Source organism: Sus scrofa, chromosome 17 (assembly GCF_054392235.1).
Source record: "Sus scrofa isolate SSC_HxYL_T2T_F1_AM1 chromosome 17, Sscrofa_HxYL_maternal_Yorkshire_Landrace_v2.0, whole genome shotgun sequence".
In the NCBI taxonomy this organism is placed as follows: domain Eukaryota; kingdom Metazoa; phylum Chordata; class Mammalia; order Artiodactyla; family Suidae; genus Sus; species Sus scrofa.
Window position 1 is genome coordinate 32,641,363 of NC_139399.1, and position 20,148 is coordinate 32,661,510.

The 20,148-nt window shown below is 42.8% G+C and overlaps 1 long non-coding RNA gene across 13 annotated transcripts in view; it reads right to left on the reverse strand.

Annotated features, from left to right (window-relative positions):
* The window catches only part of LOC102159962 (uncharacterized), a 170,279-nt gene that overhangs the window by 143,282 nt on the left and 6,849 nt on the right, over positions 1-20,148 (reverse strand). For 2 of the 13 annotated variants that reach the window (XR_014832845.1, XR_014832839.1), the window contains one exon: positions 7,762-10,366. The exons of 1 other annotated variant lie outside the window; for it this stretch is intronic. This is a non-coding gene — a long non-coding RNA (uncharacterized LOC102159962). Of the gene's footprint in view, positions 1-1,543; positions 1,583-7,761; positions 10,367-17,254; positions 17,360-18,058; positions 18,390-20,148 lie in introns of those variants that run through there. 10 more of the 13 variants (XR_014832838.1, XR_014832842.1, XR_014832834.1 and 7 more) reach the window with 10 other exon arrangements.

Here is a 20,148-nt window from a genome sequence, read left to right on the forward strand (position 1 = left end):
GTCTACAAACAATAAATGCTAAAGAGGGTACAGAGAAATGGGAACCCTCTTATAATGTTGGTGGGAATGTAAACTGATAAGACCACTAAGGAAAACAGTTTGGAGGTTCCTCAAAAAACTAAAATTTGAACTACCATAAGATCCAGCAATCCCACTCCTGGGCATCTATCTGGAGAAAACCATAATTCAAAAAGATACATGCACCCCAGTGTTCATTGTAACACTACTTACAATAGCCAAGACATGGAAGCCACCTAAATGTCTGCTGACAGAAGAATGGATAAAGAACATGTGGTACAGGAGTCCCCATCGTGGCACAGCAGAAACGAATCCAATTAGGAACCGTGAGGTTGCGGGTTTGATCTCTAGCATCACTCAGTGGGTTAAGGATCCGGCGTTGCTGTGAGCTGTGGTGTAGGACGGCAGCTGTAGCTCTGATTGGACCCCTAGCCTGGGAACCTCCATATGCCATGGTTGTGGCGCTAAAAAAAAAAGTTTAAAGAAAAAAAAGATGTGGTACATATACACAATGGAATATTACTCAGCCACGAAAAGAATGAAATGATGTCATTTGCAGTAACATGGATGGACCTAGAGATTATCATACTAAGTGAAGTAAGTCACATAGAGAAAGACAAATATCATATGGTATAACTTATATGTGGAATCTAAAAAAAAAAAAAGAAAGAAAAGGATACAAATGAACTTATTTGAAGAACAGAAACAGACTCACAGACTTTGAAAACAAACTTATGATTACCAAAGGGGACAGGCATGGGGGAGAGATGGACTGGGGGTTTTGGACTGGCATATGCACACTGTGGTCTATGGAATGACTAGCCAGTGGAGACCTGCTGTATAGCACAGGGAACCCTACTCAATATTCTTTGATAATCTATATGGGGAAAGAATCTGAACAAAAGTGGATGTGTGTACATGCAAAACGGAATCACTTTGGTTGTACAGCAGAAATTATCACAACATGGGAAATCAACTACACTCCAATAAAACTTTAAAAAAAAAGAATCTAAAAAAAAATATATATATATATATATATTTTTTTTTTGTCTTTTTGATATTCCTTTGGGCCGCTCTTGCGACATATGGAGGTTCCCAGGCTAGAGGTCGAATCGGAGCTGTAGCCACTGGCCTACGCCAGAGCCACAGCAACGCAGGATCCGAGCCACGTCTGCAACCTACACCACAGCTCATGGCAACGCCGGATCGTTAACCCACTGAGCAAGGGCAGGGACCGAATCCGCAACCTCATGGTTCCTAGTCGGATTCGTTAACCACTGCGCCATGACGGGAACTCCTAAAAAAGTATTTTAAAAAAGACTAATGTGTTTGTAAAATAAGCCTTGTCCATTGACCACGGAGGCTCCTCCAAACCAGCTGTGGTGGAACTCCTCAGGAATCTCAGGCTGAATTCCCTTTGGGGAGAAATACAAGTCAAAGGCTGGCCATCAGATGCTGCCTGGGGGGAATTCTCAGTCCCCACAAATCAAGTTTTTGGTACAAGGCAAGAGATGGCGTTTTCCACTCACCTGATAAAGCTGCTCAGAACCTGAGTCTCCAGTTTCTGGAAGAACCACCCACAGAGAAAGAAAAAATAGTTCAATTTTACTCATGGAGGTGTAATTTACCAAATTGCTGTTAAGTCATGAGTAATTTGAGGTGAAGGGCTTCACTATATCTGTAGAACACAAAACAAAACCAGTACTATTCCAGACAAACCCTACAAACATTATAACCACATCCAACATTTCAGTGGATAATCAGTCCTTTTGTTAACTTTTTATGAAGTCATCAGGTTTCCCATTAGGACTTTTAATTTATTACCCTGTTCAGTGCTGTAATCTGAAATTTATCAGAGACCTGTGCTTGTCAAAAAGTCCTTCCTATGAATCTTCTTGAGGATGAAGCACTTTTGCAGAGCGTCAGCTTAACTGTCTACTGAAGACTTAAAAAATCAAGATTAAAGATCTGATTACCATGTGTTGAAAAAGAAGCTTAATCAAGTTGCTGTGACATACATTTTAAGATAACCAGAATTATGACTGATAGCATTTTACCAGGACATATCTACAATTTACAAAATTTATATAATTTCTAGAATATCTATCTATATATATATATATTTTTTTTTTTTTTTTGGTCTTTTTAGCTATTTCTTGGGCTGCTCCCGCGGCATATGGAGGTTCCCAGGCTAGGGGTCAAATCAGAGCTGCAGCCACCGGCCTACACCAGAGCCACAGCAACACGGGATCCGAGCCGCGTCTGCGACCTATGCCACAGCTCAGGGCAACGCCGGATCGTTAACCCACTGAGCAAGGGCAGGGACCGAACCCGCAACCTCATGGTTCCTAGTCGGATTCGTTAACCACTGCGCCACAACGGGAACTCCTAGAATATCTATATTAATAACATTATCCATACAGTATAATCTGAGGAGGCTTATCACTCATTTGACAATGCTGCCATGTAATTCAACATACCAAATATTTCTCTCTGAGGTGCCTCAGTATCCCAAAGTTAGCTGAAGTCAAAAGAATATTAATTAGAGTTTTACAGGAAGTTTATCCAAAGGTTTAAAAACACTTGGTCAAATAAGATCACAGGTCACCATGAGACAACGCTTATTTCTTAACCAAAGTGAGAAGAGATCTAAAGAGCAAATTCAGATCACTTAAAAGCAAGGAAGTTCACATAATCCCTTATCAAAAACAGCATTCTAGGTAAACTTGTTTTCTTAGCATAGAGGAATCAAATCTAGTCTTGCATCAGCCTATTTTTAACAGAATTCATTAATTAGGTAAATTGACCCACCATGTATAGAACTCCCCCTTCTTTTTCCCATTCAGAAACAACCAGCTCTGGATACAATTTATTTCTTTCCCCCTCTTAACAGGATGAAATTCCACTCCCCATACCTTCTTCTGTTCAAAACACACATCTTACTTTCCTTAAAAGTGTTTTCATATTGAGTTATTTATTTTCCTTGCTGATAAATTTGCACCAGATATAATAAGACTTTATTTTAACTCTAGTAAACCTAGGCACAACTGAAGTATTATATTTAACACTGATGACTCTAAAGACATGTCTATATTAATCAAACCAACAAGTTTCAGCTAGCTTCAGTTACGACACCAATTCAGAACTGAATACTTCCCAGATCATGAAGACCTGAATTTCATTTTGGCCAATTTTCTAAATATTAGAAAGTATTTAATTTGTATGTCCTTAATTTTAAGCCAATTAAATAGAGCTCATTTATAAGTTAATTTCAGCAGTATTACCCAAAGACATGTAATCATGATAGACATATACCCAGACAGAGATCTCACAGCTTTATCTTAAAATGTAATCATGGATTGGGTACTTTAATACAAAACTTATTAGTTTATAAGTTTTTATTTTATTCTCTATTTTAAAACAGCTCTAATTGCATAATAGTGGCACAGTTTAGGGATCCATGACTTGGCCACTTCTTTCCTGAATCTTGGGAGTGTTATGGCCAGGCCATATTACAAAGAAAAAAACCCAGCTTTTTACATATGAAATGGTTTGCAACTGAAAGTGGTCCAGTTCTGGAGAATGCACTTCAAGGGGCTGCATTCAGGAAACAAATTTGAGTTTCCCATAGCTGGCACACTTACACACAAGACAAGTGCAAACGTACACACCAAGAGCAAAATCTAAATCCTGCAGGACAAAAGCAAAAAGTGAAGTCCAACAATTTCTTCAACTTTTTCAAAGATCCCTCTTTTTAACAAAAAACAAGCAAATGGAAAGATAGGGAATCATGACCTCACATGTCATGGCAATTCACCTGGCAAGTGCAAAACCAAAAATAACAGTTGGTGGTTCTCTCAGAGTCAGAATTCTGAAAAAAGTATTTTATCAAGCCAGTTTTCTCTAACTGCATATGCAAAAGGAATCAGCTTTGGAATTTCCAAAGTTTCCTCTTAACCAATATTCTTCAAAGTCTAAAGAATATCTTTCTCTTTCTAGGAACATACTAAAGATCTCCCAGTTTTGTAAAATATACGCTAGAGGGGCTATAAGATGGAATAGGACTCCGATTATCCATACTTAATTATTCACAGCCCGTGTTCTCAGATAACAAGCAAATAAATGCAATGCAAAATGGTCTCTCAGGATCCTGTTTTTTTTTTAGCACCAAAAAGAGAGATTCCTAACCAATGCCCCATCAATCAAAAGGGGAGAACACCAACCAATCCAGCCAACACCAAACCATCTCTGTTCCCATCAGAGATGAAGCTGAATAAAATGACCAAGGCTGGTAAGGAGAAAATCCCAACCAACACTCCGCCACAGGCAAAAGCCAACACAATAGGGAAGGATACTCTCGTGTCCCGTGTACTATGGATACACTTGCCAGCCCCATTATTCATCAAAGATGACATGATACACATGTGAGCCCAATTATTCATCAAAGATGCTATGGATACACATGTGAGCCCCATTATTCATCAAAAATGATATGATACACATGTGAGCCCCCATTATTCATCGAAGACATCTCAACTGACCAATGCTTACTGATATGTACAAACAGCAAACATATGGTCCCACAAAGGCACAAACTGGAGTGGCTCACCCTAAAATGATACACACAAATAATAAGCTCCGGTTGCACAGGCAGAAAATCAGAGGAAGTTCAGTCTAAAATTTTATTTCCTCTCCCAGAAGGAAGCCTCCAAACAGAGCTAGGCCCAGATCTTGGAAGAGAACAGTCACAGAATGGCTGACTTCCCACGAAGGTAGCAGCCTAAATGGAGTGGAGAGAATTCCCAGCCTGCCCAAGCTGGAGCGACTTACCCAAGTGACACCGGATGTGGATGGCAGCTTAAGGCGTTTCTCTCTGGTCAGGGAGAGGCCCTCCCATTCCACCAGGCAAAATGAGCTCCTGCAGGTGCTGGGAACTTGGGGAAGGGGCTGCCCTGGCCAAGGTGGACCCGCCAGGGGTACAGACTCTTGCCTGGCTCATCATCTTGTTCCTGAACAAAGTTCATGTGCCCAAGGTACAAACAACATGAAAGCGTTGAGAGTTTGGAGCAGAGAAAGGTCTCAAAGCCCTTTTAAAGTTAGGTGAGAGAAAGGCATGGTTAGTTGTTGCAAACTTCTTGGTGTCAGATCCTCCCTTCTTGCAGCTGTCCACACAGGTCAGTCAGGTCATGGTCAGGTCACAATGTCCCAGCCACAGCATCTTCACTTGGACGTTCATGCCAGCAGAAGGTCTCCTGAATTCAGGGTCTGACCTAGCGTGGCCAGCTTTACCTGTCTGTGAGTCTACCTGTCAGAGCGCCTGGGCGTCAACCCCAAACACCCCAGACTCGCTCAAAGTGAGAAGCTGCAAAGCAGGAGCCAGACATTTCCTGCAACTTTTCCCCTTCAGTCCCCTCCTCAGTGTACAGCTTTGCCAGGTGTCAAGGGGCGACTGCACAGGTGAAGAGGGCTAGGGAGCAAACTGGGGCGGGTCCCAAGCACTCCCACCGAGGGAGACTGCCCCCGCCCTGGGGGCACTGCCGAACAAACCATTGGCTGAGCTGACCCCTAAGGACGGCTTGCTAAGACCGCCCGCAGGCTAACGGCCAGGTGCGAACAGCCAGGCCTTAAAGACCAGGCGCTAATGGCCGCCCCGCCCAGCCCCGCCCTCGCTCGATGGCTCCGCCCCTTTTACACCTTCCCGGGAGCCCACCAGCCTCTGTTATAAATGAGTGACACAAACACATTGTAAATCAACTACACGTCAATAAATTTTTTTTTAAAAATGACAAAAAAATAAATGAGTGAAAGAATTTTTGGACATTTTGCAATCCATCAAGTTACATTTTAGTTAATTTTGTGAAGTTTACAGATACACATTAAAGATTTCTCCACAAAATTCAAGCGATTAAGAAAGAAATATCATGGGGAACTTACAGCAACTACCTAGACATCTATTACGAGATAAGATAAAGATCGGGTAGGAAAACTGAGCTCCAGGCCCAGTCCACCATTTTTTCTTTCTCTTTTTCTTTCTTTCTTCTGTTTTTTAATGCCATACCTGTGACATATGGAAGTTCCCAGGCTACGGGTCGAATGGAGTTGCAGCTGCTGGCCTATGCCTCAGCCACAGCAACGATCCCAGCAGTATCTGCAACCCTACACTGCACTTTGCAGAAAGGATCTAATGCGCATCCTCATAGACAACATGTCAGGTAGACACAAAGGGAACTTTTTTTTTTTTTACTTTTTAAGGCGGCACCTTCGGCCTATGGAGGTTCTCAGGCTAGGGGTTGAATTGGAGCTGTAGCCACTGGCCTAAGCCACAGCCACAGCAACTTGGGATGTCTGCAACCTACACCACAGCTCATGGCAACTCAGGATCCTTAACCCACTGAGCAAGGCCGGGGATCGAGAACCTGCCTCCTTATGGATGCTAGTCAGATTTGTTAACCGCTGAGCCACGATGGGAACTCCCTTTTTTTGTTTGTTTGTTTTTAAGGGCAGCACTAGCAGCATATGAAGGTTCCCAGGCTAGGAGGCCAATCTCAGCCACAGCTGCCGGCTACACCACAGCTCATAGCAACGCCAGATTCTTAACCCAATGAGGCCAGGGATCAAACCCCAAACCTCATGGTTCCTAGTTGGATTTGTTTCCGCTGCTCCATGACAGGAACTACTTTTTTTTTTTTTTTTTTTTTTTAATCAGTGTGATTTGGGGCAAATCATTTAGCTTGGGAATTTGACTTTTTAACATTTAAAATGAAAGAGTTGGACTGGATTACCTCTGAGGCCCCTTTTCTCACTCCGTTATTAATAAAAAAGAAATCTGAAAAGCAAAGCAAACAAAAATGTTTTTTCTGGAGGAATTTACATAAACAAAAATTCTTCTGTACACAGCAAAAATAAAAAATATAGGGACTATTCCAAGAATATAAGTTCTAAATATTCCCAGGTTTGAACTTTGGATACTTAACCCCTAAAGAACTTTCATCTTCTCTCTTTCTCCAACCTGTCCACTCTGTCTTTGACCAGATGTTCCATGAGGAGATCAAATCAATGGACTTGGCCCTTACCTTCCTGCCTCGCTGAGCCACTCTCCCACCTTAGGTTAACTTTGACCTCATTGAGAAAGTGTTCCATACATTCTTCTTGTTCCTAGTAGTCTGAGTCACATGTCAATCATCAGTAAACATTGGCTGAATGAAATGAATAAAATTGAGCTGATTTTCCACACTGAGTAGAAGAAGAATATATTTCTTTGAGGACTGGAACAGCATTTTTTTTTTTTTTTTGGAAATTGGAAAACAATGGGGGCTGCACCCCCAGTCCAAGTTAGAGGCTTTCTACTGCCCACATAAAGTGCTTTGATTTACTAGGGCCATGGGAACGGGGACACAGATTGCTCTGTAAGGTGGAAGAAGCTTTGCGTTTTCCAGAACACAAATCAGAGAACCCCTTCTGTCTGGAATACAACATAGTGGTGAGGAAACCTAAGTTCAGGCACCACCTGGGCATCACTGATCTGGAGTGCTCAAGCGCCTGAATCTCCATTCTCTGAGTTTGAGCACAGGGCTGGCACCAGCCCTCTCAACAGCAGGGAGGCAAGTCCGTTCCTGCAGCCCTGTTGGTCTACATGTGTACGCTCCAGCCCATCACTGATTGACAGATCAAGCCTCAGGAGGGAGGCAGGGAGGAAAACAGCTTCAATGTGTTCTCCCAAGAAAACCAGCATTTGGATAGTCAGCAGGTGAGCAAAGGTTATTATTATTTTTTTTTCGAAAGTCATTGACTTTCCATTCAAGGTCTGTCATGATTTTGCCCTGGGTTTTGGCCAAGATTATCTCTGAAAGTAAAAGACGGAAAAAAGCAAACTCATATTGAACAATGGGATTTCACCCATTTAACTTAAACAAGCAAAAGCAACAGCAGTAGTAGAACACATGTGATAGCAAAGAAAAAAAAACTGTCATTTTCATTGATTCACAATAAATCTACTAAATTTAATGCAACATAACTTATTGATTAACCCAGTGAAGTAGGTATTAGAAACCAGTCTTGCAGGGGAAAAAAAATATCTAATTTGGGAAAAATTATATTCAAGAGATTCATGTTCATTTTAAACCTCAAAGTGTGACAAGTAATAAAAAATTGAGGCCTTAAGCTTCTGATTGAAATTGATTTAGGAGTGGCTTTACTCAAAGCCAAGGAAATGCAATAGAAATCCTCATTATTTCTCTTGCATGGTTGCTCTTCAATTAATTAACCCTCCATTGTTCCACACAATACTCCTGTGAGAAGGAAACCTGGAGAAGTACTGCCTTCTTAATGAGAAGGGACATGAGGCAATGGGATGTAAAATGATCTCTTAAGTCACAGAAGGAATCCATAGTAGAACCAGTACAGAACACACGTCTGCCTGGCTTCCTCTCAGGTGTAAAGAGAGAGAGGTCTGAATAAGCAGATGCTTGCTCTTCATTCTCCACCAAAGGAGGCCCTTATAACTTAAAGCGAGAGGCAGTTAGACTCTGCACCATATTTTTTGCAGCCGTTCAAGACAAGCAGCTACGATGCCATGAAGTACCTGGATTTCCCAGTATTGCATGTTTACAAAGGGTTTGAAAAGCAGAGAGAAAAATGGTTGTATATAAACCTACACTGATCTTTAGCTTCTTATGACTGGCTGCCTTCTAAAGGGAAATTGAATTTTAAATTTGGGAACGGATTTTCAGAGCATGGTGCAAGCAATGCATTGTGATGACCCAGTCACATTTCCAAACATTCTTTTTTAAAACATTTTTAAGTGGTTCTTTTACACTGTCTGGAAGGACGAAAGTAAATAAAGTAAATGTTTTGGTGGCTATAATACACTGCTGGACCCAAAAGCTCTTTATTTCAAGATTAAGATGACTAAGAGCAATTGTAATCAGAATAAATCCGGAAAACTGGAAGGAGTGGGTGCTCTTAAGAAGTTGGCAGATAGACCGTGAAATCCCATCCGAAGAGCAGGAACAACTTGGCTCCACAGAGCTACCTTCATTCAAATTCCTGGAAGAATAAATCAGCAGTGTTTGAAATGCTTCCGAGCGAGAGTATGAATGCGACAAGCACAGAAGGAATTACTGGAGGCAGGAATCCAGCCCTGGGCAGCAGGGTTACTGAGATGCACTTTTTTCACTTTCGAGCCATTCAAAGGGGAAAAAGAAAGAAAAAGAGAGTGTAAGCAGATGTTTCCTTTTCAATGTGTTTAGCCAACACTCAGAGCAACTGGATACAGTTGCTTCCCTTGGTCTACACAGGCCACCATTGTACTGCAGTCGGTGGATGGTTAGATAAAAAGAGCCCAGAGGGGAAAGAGCCTGGGGGGCTTGCTTCCTGGTAGTTTGCCCACAAGCGCAGTGTTCAGGGTTCAGACTTACTTGTGAATCTTGATGTTGCTGGGGAAAAGCAAACTTCTAGCCCCAATTTAGAGGGCGGTAGTGAAGGTCCCATGATCTTGGTCAAGGACGACAATCAAATTGGGATGAAGTGTGTCCATACCTGCCGTTTCTTTTATTTATTATTATTTTTTTGGCCGTGCCCAAGGCACGTGGAAGTTCCTGGGGCTGAGGATTGAACCCTCGCCACAGCAGCTACCCTCGACACTGCAGTGACAACACCAGATCCTTAACTGGCTGAGCCAGGCTGGAACTCTGCCACTGTCTTTCAAAAACTGAAACCCTAACCCCCAGCACCTCAGTACATGACTCTGTTTGGAGATGGAGTTTTAAAGAGGTGATGAAATTAAAATGAGGCCCTGAGAGTGGGCCCTGATCCAGGCTGACTGATGTCCTTATAAGAAGAGGAGATGAGGACACAAGAGTGTCAGCGACACACACACAGAGCAAAGGCCATGTGAGGATATGGAAGGAAGGTGGCTCTCTGCATGCCAAAGAGAAAGACCTTGGGAGAAACCACATCTTTAAGGACTTCCAGCCTCCAGAACTGTGGGAAAATAAAATCCTGCTGTGTAAGCGGCCCAGCCTGCAGTACTTTGTCAGGCAGCCCAAGCAGCTCAAGGCACTGGTTCTTGATCCTGCTAGCTGTCCACACTCGTCTGCACAGGAGCAGACCCCCATACAAGAGGGGATCAACAATGTTCCCGTTGTGGCACAGTGGAAACAATCCCGACTAGTATCCATGAGGTTGAGGGTCCCCGACCAGTGAGGTAATGATCCAGCATTGCCATGAGCTGTGGTGGAGGTCGCATACGAGCCCTGGATCTGGCATTGCTGTGGCTGTGGTGTAGGCCGGCAGGTGCAGCTCCAACTCAGTCCTTAGCCTGGGAACTCTCATATGCCATACATGTGCCCTAAAAAAAAAAAAAAAAGTTTGTTGAATGAATGACTGAATGAATGAATGCAATGGACATGCCTCTCCCTCAGCTTCCTTATTTCTTTAAATAGGCACAGTTACAGTAACTCCAGAACCGTGGTTGGATGTAGCTGTCAAGTGCTTAGAATGTTGTGGCCGGCACACAGTAAACCCATAAAAGTGTTTGTTCTTATGACCTCTATTAATTTTTTTCTTTTTAGGGCCACATGTTCAGCATATGGAAGTTCCTGGGATAGATGTTGAATTGAAGCTGCAGCTGTGACTTGTGCCACAGCCATGGCAACACTGGATCCAAGCCACATCTGCAACCTACACTGCAGCTTGCAGCAACACTGGATCCTTAACCCACTGAGTGAGGCCAGGGATGGAACCCTCATCCTCACAGAGACAACACTGGGTCCTTAACCCACTGAGCCACAACAGGAATTCCTCATGACCTTTACTGTTAAGCTTTGTATTACTTTTCCTCTTTTGGTGGCTTTACAGACAAGGAGCATTGAAGTAGGCAGTGAGATACACTCTTGAGCACCAGGAGTATTTTACCTCATGCAGTTCCAATAGAAGAACCTGGGCTGTTTCTATTATATCTAATTGGTTTGTGGGCCAGAATATCACCGAAATTAGAAGTAGATGTGACAAGCCCATTCTTTTTTTTTTTGCTTTTCAGGGCTGTACCCACAGCATATGGAAGTTCCCAGGCTAGGGGTCGAATCAGAGCTACAGCTGCCAACCACAGCCACAGCCACAGCAACATGGGATCCAAGCCGCATCTGCAACCTACACCATAGCTCATGGCAACACAAGATCCCTGACCCACTGAGCAAAGCCAGGGATTGAACCTGTATCAATCCTTGGATAGTAGTCAGATTCATTTCCACCGTACCCCAATGGAAGCTCTGTGTATCATTCTTTTTGTTTGCTTGCTTGTTGTTTTGGTTGAAGTTTCCCAGCCAGGGATCGAACCCTAGCCACAGCAGTGACCTGAGCCGCTGCAATGACAGTGCCTATTCCTTAACCCAGGGCACCACAAAGGAACTCACATCTGTCTCACTCTTGAACAGCTGAACCAGGCTGTTTTATGGCTGTTTGGTATTTTATATCAGGAGTGGGACTGCAGAATGTGAGGAATGAACTCATATTCTTTCCTTCCCCCATGCTCCCAGCTCTCGAGTCCCAGCAAATACATGTGTCCCAAAGCAGTCAGGACTTGGGCCTGGACTGTGCATTGCGTTGGGTGGGAGAAAAGTCAAGTTCCTACAACAAGGCTTTAAGTACAATGAGTGTTGGAAAGTTCATGATTTTTGTCTTAATAACATTTCCACTATGGGCTAGATTTTGCTTCTCCTTGCTCTAAACTCCCTTAGCTTCACGTGATTATTCTTAGTTATTCCCCCTCTCCCAGAAATACTCTTCTACAGCACAAGCCCCCCAGTGAGGCTAGCAAAGGCAATTTTTGTGCTCTCAATATTTCATGATTAAGGAGCCAGCCTGCTTCATGCTCCATTAATCTCTCAAACCAGTCTCACACTTGGGCTGCAATGAAAGCGTTTCTAATTTGAACCTGTCTTGTCTTCTGTGAGGCTTTGTTTATGCAACGCTGTCTCGGAGGGCCCTGTGCTCCTTCTGTGTTCCTTTTTGTGTTTCATTCCATCACCATGTTATTTTCTTTTTTGGCTGTCCTGCAGCATATGGAGTTCCTGGGCCAACGATCAGAACCAAGCTGCAGTTGAGACCTATGCTGCAACTGTGGCCACACTGGATCCTTTCATCCACTGTGCCGGTCTGGGATGGAACCTGCACCTTGGCGCTGCAGAGACTGGCACTGCGGAGCTGCTGCCACCGATCCTGTTTTGCTACAGTGGGAACACTGTCACCGCCTTACTGTTAATTTGGGGTTTCTCATTGTGGATTGCCCATAGTTTGCACACATCCTGCACCCCCTTTAGGTCAGGAGCTTGTGGAGAGCTTATCTGCAAGGTTTGCTTCTTCTGTAACCTACTCTACAGAGAGTGCCTACTAACTAAATGATGGGATGGGATGTGCTGGTCACATGTCCATGTCCCCCTTTGATCCTTCTTCCCATCCACGGACACTTGATTCTTTATTTTCTCTCTTGATTACTTTTTTTGAGCAGTCAGTGTAGTGGAGCGCATCAAAGTTGCAAGTATGCCATTGAGAGATAAAGCAGAGAGGGAGAGTGTTTTAGGTTTTAGATTTTGAAATGCCATGTGCCTCCAGGAAAAGCCAACAGGGCGGGCTCAGCCATTAGGTGGGTGGGTAACACAGCCCGCAAAGGACGTGTGAGCTCATAGCAGCAGTCACAACGAGGTGACTGAGACAGGTGCCAATGAGGGAAGAGTAGAAGGGGACTTGTCCCAGCCACCTGTCAGCCCTGAAATCAAAGGGTGCCAGCAGCAAAAGCTGCTGACAAGGTAAGAGAGAAAGAGGATGAAGGAAGAGAAGGGGAGCACGAAATCTATAAAGTGCAGCTTCCTAACTCCCCTCTCTTCACTTAAGGATGCTCTGGCCCCACACACTGCTTGTCCCCAGGACATGGGACACATAGCTCAGGCACAGAGGGCGGCTGGTGAATACATTGCACCCATGTAACCAGCATCTAGATTAAGAAATATACCCTTCCCAACACCCTACAAGCCCTCACTGTGCCTCTTTCAAGGACAACTCCCTTCCACCTCAGGTAACTTTCATCCTGATTTCTAATAAGATAAATCCATTTGCCTGTTTCTGAAATTTATACAAATGAAACTAAACAGTAAGGCCTATTTTATGTTTGGATATTGATTGATTGATTGATTGGTTGATTGTCTTTTTAGGGACTGCACCCAAAGCATAGGGAGGTTCCCAGGCTAGGGGTCTAACTGGCTTACGCCAGAGCCACAGCAATGTCAGATCTGAGCCGCATCTGTGACCTACACCACAGCTCATGGCAATGCCAGATCCTTAACCCACTGAGCGATGCCAGGGACCGAACCCTCAACCTCACGGTTCCTATTCGGATTCATTTTCGCTGCACCACGACAGGAATCTTGTTTGGCTTTTTACACTCAACATTGTATTTGTAAGATTTATCCATGTTGTTGCATGTAGAAATGGTTGGTCCATTTTTTTTTTCTTTTTGGTCATACCCATGGCATGTGAAAGATCTTGGGCCAGTGATCAAACCTGAGCCATGGCAATGAAATGCCAGGTCCTTAACCTACTGCCCACAAGGGAACTCCCTCCTTGTCCTTTTTTCTTTTTAAACCTGCACTTGCAGCATATGGAAGTTCCCAGTCTAGGAGTCAAGTCGGAGCTACAGTGGCCAGCGTATACCACAGTCATGGCAGCACCAGATCCAGCCACATCTGCGACCTACATCGCAGCTTACAGCAACACCAGATCCTTAACCCACTGAGCAAGTCCAGGGATCAAACTTGCATCCTCATGGACACAACACTGTGTCCTTAACCTACTGAGCCACAATGGGAACTCCTCTCCTGGCCCATTTTTATTGTCATATACTAGTCCATTGTGTAGATGTATACTTATTCCATATCTTTATCCACTATACTGTTGAGAGATATATGGGTAGTTTCCAGTTTGGGAATATTATGACTAGTGCTCTGAACATTCTAGTGCACGTGTGTTGTTTTGTTATTGATCTTGCATGTCCACAGGCATGTCTATGGAACATTAAACTTGGAGTAGAGTTTCTGGGTCATAAAATATTCCTACATCCAGCTTTAACAGGTATAGCCAAACAGTTTTTGAAGGTGGTCGTACTTATTTACACTTCCCCAACAATATCTGAGTATTGTCTGCCTTCTCCATTTGAGCTATTCTGGAATGTGGGTTAGAGATTGCTTTTAAGACCCAGAAATTTGGGAGTTCCCACTGTGGCACAATGGGACCAGCAGCGTCTTGGGAGCACTGGGTTGCAGGTTGGATCCCTGGCCCAGCACAGTGGGTTAAGGATCCAGCATAGCCATAGCTATGTCACAACTATGGCTAAGATCTGATCTCTGGCCTGGGAACTCAATATGCCACAGGGTAGCCAAAAATGGAAACAAAACAAAACAAAACAAAAGACTCAAAAATTTGGAGTAAGGTTTTTTTTTTTTTTTTTTTTTTTTTTTTTTTTTTAACCCTTAGTGGAAACCTTCAGTGAGCTAGTTAGTCTAGTGCTCCTCTGGTATCTGATGCCTACTGCTGGAGCAATCTACAGGACTCTATCAACCTGGAAATATCTAACACCTAAGGTGGAATAATTCAAAAAAGTATGGGGCAAAGAGCTCATGATCCACTTGGGAAGAATTCTCTGTATGACACTAAAAGGCCACAGTGGAGTACTAAAATGTTTGGGACCAATGTTAAACGTTCTCTTAATGTTTGCTGAATGTTGGGTGTTCACTGTCAAATGCAAACAGTAGCATCAGTCCCCAAGTGCAGACAGGAGAGATGACAGAGCACTGGGGCTGGGAAAATCTTCAGGAGTGAAACGGGACTTCAGTTGGGCATTTCAGTGTAGGATGTTTGCAGGTGGGGAAAACTAGAACAGTATTTCATGACATTTTTCTGGGCAGATGGGCATGCACATCTGTGTGTATGTAATACTGAGCAAATATTTTAATATTGACAATTACCTAAATTGCCAGCACTTTAAGGAGAGGCATGATTATGTCAGAAACACAAGGCACAGGGATCAGTCCATCCAATGTTTCAGAGAGTTAGTGTCATCCTTTATGTTTCAGATTGTCTTATATCTTGCATTAGCCATAACTTCAGTCATTTAGAGCAGAAGGGGCTTTGAAATTAGGGCAGGCATTAAAATATGATTTGTATGCTGTTGTCAGCAAAATCTCTTTCCCACCTCACATTTCAAAATAATAAAGTAAATCTCTCATTTCTTGTACGCTCTTCAAAAGAATAATGTTGCTATAATCATATACTACAAGAAAGTCTTTATGATGCATTTAACTTGGTGGGTATCTTTTTTTAGACTCAGGAAAGAAATGTGACAGAGAGGGTCTTGCCTCCAAATACTAATTTTTCACTTTTTGTCTTTAGAAAACAAAACCACAGGCAACATCTCCTACTAAGAAGTACATTTTTCAGCCTTGTTTGTAACTAGGTGAGCTTCTATAACTGAGTTCTGTCCAAAATGATATAAATGTAAGTATATTTTGAGACTTATGAGAAGCCTATCTAAAAGATAGTGGAGCAGTTCTCGTCGTGGCACAGCAGAAATGAATCCGACTAGGAACCATGGGGTTGCGGGTTTGATCCCTGGTCTCGCCCAGTGGGTGGGGGATCCGGCGTTGCCATGGGCTGTGGTGTGGGTCGTGGACGTGGCTTGGGTCTGGTGTTGCTGTGGCTCTGGTGTGGGCCAGCGGTGGCAGCTCTGATTGGACCCCTGGCCTGGGGACCCCCATGTGCCATGGGTGCGGCCCTAAAAAGACAAAAGACAAAAGACCAAAAAAAAAACAAAAACAAAAACCCGCAAAAAAACTAGACACTCTCAAGAAAAGAAGAAAAAAAAAAAAAAAAAAGGACTTCCTGTGTGGCTCACAACATAACTACTTGGTGTTGCTTCTACTGTGGCTATGGCTTGACCCCTGGCTCGGGAACTTCCATATGCCATAGGTGCGGCCACTTGTTTAAAAAAATAATAAATAAATAAATAAAAGATAGTGGAATAAGCCTTCCTCCTTCTTTCTTCTGCTGCCTAGAATGTGGATGTAATGGCTGGAACTCCAGTAGCCACAATGGACCATGCGGTGATCTTTTGAATGGAAGGTTCGATTTGTTTCAGGCCAACATATTTAGTAGGGTGGACCTTTAATCCAATATTTCTGGTATCTTTATAAGAATAGGAGAAGAGACACAGAGACATACAGGAGAGAAGGCCATATGATGACTGATGCAGAGATGTGTCTGCAAAGCTAAGGGACACCAAGGCTTTCCAGAAGCCAAGAGAAAGGCATGGAGTAAATTGTCCCCTAGACCTCCAGACAAAGGCTCTGCTGATACCTTGATTTCAGATTCTAGCCTCCAAACTGTGAAAGAATGAATTTCTGTTAAGACACCTCATTAGTGATAGTTTGTTACAGAGGCCCTAGAAAATGAATACATCACAATCCCTACCCTTTCCACATCTGATCCACCAGCAAGACCTGTCAATTATGGTTCTAAATAGCATTTAGGAGTTCCTGTCATGGCTCAGAGGAAATGAATCCAACTAGTAACAATGAGGATGCGGGTTCAATCCCTGGCCTTGCTCAGTGAGTTAAAGATCCAGCATTGTCATGAGCTGTGGTGTAGATTGCAGATGTGGCTTGGATTCTGCTTTGCTGTGGCTGTAGTGTAGGCCAGCTGCTGTAGCTCTGATTTGACCCCTGCCCTGGGAACTTCCATATGCTACAGGTGTGGCCCCCAAAAGAAAAAAGAAAACAGCATTTAAATGTCTATTTCTCTGATGCCACATTAATTCAGCCTAACCTCATCATCAGTTGAATATTGCAGCAATTTCCTAACTGGCCCAGACTTGACCCCTCCAATTTATTCAGAAAGATCCACACAAAGCCTCAGATCATGTTCCTCCTCTGCTTGAACATCTGACTTCTTTTTTTTGAACATCTGACTTCTATTGCTCTTGGCATAGCATCTAAATCATGGCTTTCAAGATGCTACATGATCTGATCCAGCTATACTGCTCTTTTCTTTTTCTTTTTATAGTTATTCAAATTTGGCAAATAATTTCTTTTAATCTCAGGGCCTTTGTAAGAAGTATTTACTTTGCCTGGGGAACACTCCAGGTGAAGGAGAGAGAACACTCTAGTGAAGGAGAGAGAAGACAACAACTCACTGGTTCATGCTCGTTGTGGATGTCAAAGCCAATGAGCACCAGACAAAATGGGCTGTGAAGATGTTCTATGACATTGATGTGGCCAAGGTCAAAACCAGATCAGGGCTGATGGAGAGAAGAATGCATATGTTTGACTAGCTCTCCATTATGATGCTTAGGGTGTCACCAACAAACTTGGGATCATCTAAACTGAGTCCAGGTAACTCTAACTACAATTTTTTTCAATATAAAATAAAGATGGCCATAGTAGTATCTCCCTTCCCACAAGTTTTCTACAGTGTGAATTTGCCATTCCCACACCAACAAATGGAATTCAGTTTCCTTCCCCTTGAATTTAGGCTGGCCTTATGACTCACTTGTAATCAACAAGAAATTTTTTAAAGTTTTGTTGTATGACTCTCCAGTCTAGGTCCAAAAAGATCATGTAGCTTCCACCTAGCTTTCCTAGGATGCTTGGTATGGGGAAACCTGCCCCTATATAAGAAAGTCATTGGCCCTGAGACCACCAGGTTCTGGAAACACCATGCCTGGTTGCTTCAGTTGACAGTCCCTTGTGAGCTCAGTCCTTTAGCCACTCATGCTACCAGACATGTAAGTGCAACTGTTGGGATCCTCTAGACCAACCCACCTGCCACCTGAGCCCCACTGAGTGACTTAGGTGGCTCCAGAAGGAGTAGAAGAAAGAAGAACCACCAAGCCACACCCTGACTGAATTCCTGACCCAGAGAGGCAATGAGACATAATCAAACAGTTGTCTTAAACCATAAGTCTGGGGTAAGTTTGTTATCCACAGTAGCTACTCACCATGCACAAACATTGACTTTTGGTCTGACACATCAGAGACATCAGAATCCCTGTGACAGCAGGTGGCACATCTATGCTTCTTCAGCTACTGTCATGTCTTTAGTACCTAAGAGGATTCAGGATGTTGTAGGTGCTCAATAAATATAAGAGGGTCCCCAAGTCTGAGGGCACAGACTTCTGGGCCACCTTGTGCTGAATGAAGCCAGAGAGGAGCTCTTGTCTTTGCCACTTGTAATGGAATCTGACGTTTGCAATTTCAGTCATGAGGAAATAACTTAGAACAAATCTCTTTCAGGCTTCTAAGCTGACCAGTCTTATTTAGAACCTTCGACTGAAATGACAAAATGCATTATAAGTTATATTAATATCTTTTAGGAGCTGAAGTCATTTGGTAATTTTAAATGTCAGAAAGTAGATTCATATTAAAGCTGAAAAAAAAAGACTATGATTAAAGGGAGACTATCCAATATCAATAGGGAATAAATACTACTTCCTACTTTTTTCACCATCCATTTTAATAAACTCATTAACCCATGTGATGATGTTTCTGCTAGTGGACACTGAAGAAATTTACAATAGTTTAACTGACCCACATTCACCTTAAACAAAATAGAATAGGAAGTACCAGCCTCATTTACATAATTGTTTTGGATTTCCCAGACAGAAATAATTTTCAGGGTTGTCTTGTCTGAACATAATCTGCAATTTAAACTACAGGCTTCTTTTTTTTTTTTCTTTCAACTTCCTTGTGATAAGAATCCAGACTGTCTCATGATGTTAAGTCTTGCCTGAAATGTTTTATACATATCCTGGTCTCTTGTCTCAAGATGATTCTGACCACCCTAAAATTAGAGTGTGAACATGACATCTCTTTATTTTTTCAGAACCCTTCCCTGAAGGTATGTGAAAATGCTACCAACCACTAATTCTTCTCTCAGTTAGGTTTCAAGATTTTTTTGTTTTTAAGGCTGCACCTGCAGCATTCTGAGACCTACACCACAGCTCATGGCAATGCTCGATCCTTAACCCACTGAGCAAGGCCAGGGAAGGAACCCGTGTCCTCATGGATATTAGTCAGGTTCATTACCACTTAGCCACAACAGAAACTCCTCAAGATAGTTTATTATACAGTCATCTTACATAGGTGCTCAATAATTTTAGGATTAAATTATTCAATGAAGGTCACTCAGAATGTAAATCATATAGTTGTAAATTGATTACTTTGATTTTCTCCCTTGAAAAGGAATGATTCACCTCAGATATATAAACTCTTATACACTTAAAATAGTCTGTAATTATGAAACTGCTTATATCAACTCTTTTGAACTTTCTAAGAGTTATTAATCAGAGGCAGTTTAAATTAGTGTGTAAGTCAGGATAGTTTAGGATATGCTGCATTACAAATATCCCCTAAATCTTAGTTAATTATTTCTTGCTTATGTTACATGACCAGTTTGATCTGGTGTATCTGTGTGAAGAGGAGCTGTTTTCTGGTCATTGTAGTCACTTGGGAACCTAAACTTGACAGAAATTCCTCCTTATGATATAGGTCTCAGACCACAAAGACAGGAAAACAGACATTTGGCAAGTTGTGCACTGGTTTGTAATGCTTCTGCCTGAAAGTGATGCTTATCTCATGTCCTCACACTTTGTTAACCAAAGCAAGTTACATGGCCATGCCAGTTTGCAAAGGGTATGATGTGTAAGCCCTCCGTGAACTTGGAAGGAGATAGGAAGAAGCATACTTGTGCACAGCTGCAATAACTACCAAAAACAAGGTGACCCAGGACCTCAGAAACATCCAGACAACCTCTTGTCAAGAAAGAACAAAAAGTCCAGACGTTCTCATTCTCAATTAAGGCTTATTTCTGGAGTTCCCATCGTGGTGCAGTGGTTAATGAATCCAACTAGGAACCATGAGGTTTTGGGTTCGATCCCTGGCCTCGATCAGTGGGTTAAGGATCCAGCGTTGTTGTGAGCTGTGGTGTGGGTCGCAGACATGGCTCAGATCTGGTGTTGCTGTGGCTCTGTCATAGGCCCAGCAGCTACAGCTCCCATGATTAGACGCCTAGCCTGGGAACCTCCATGTG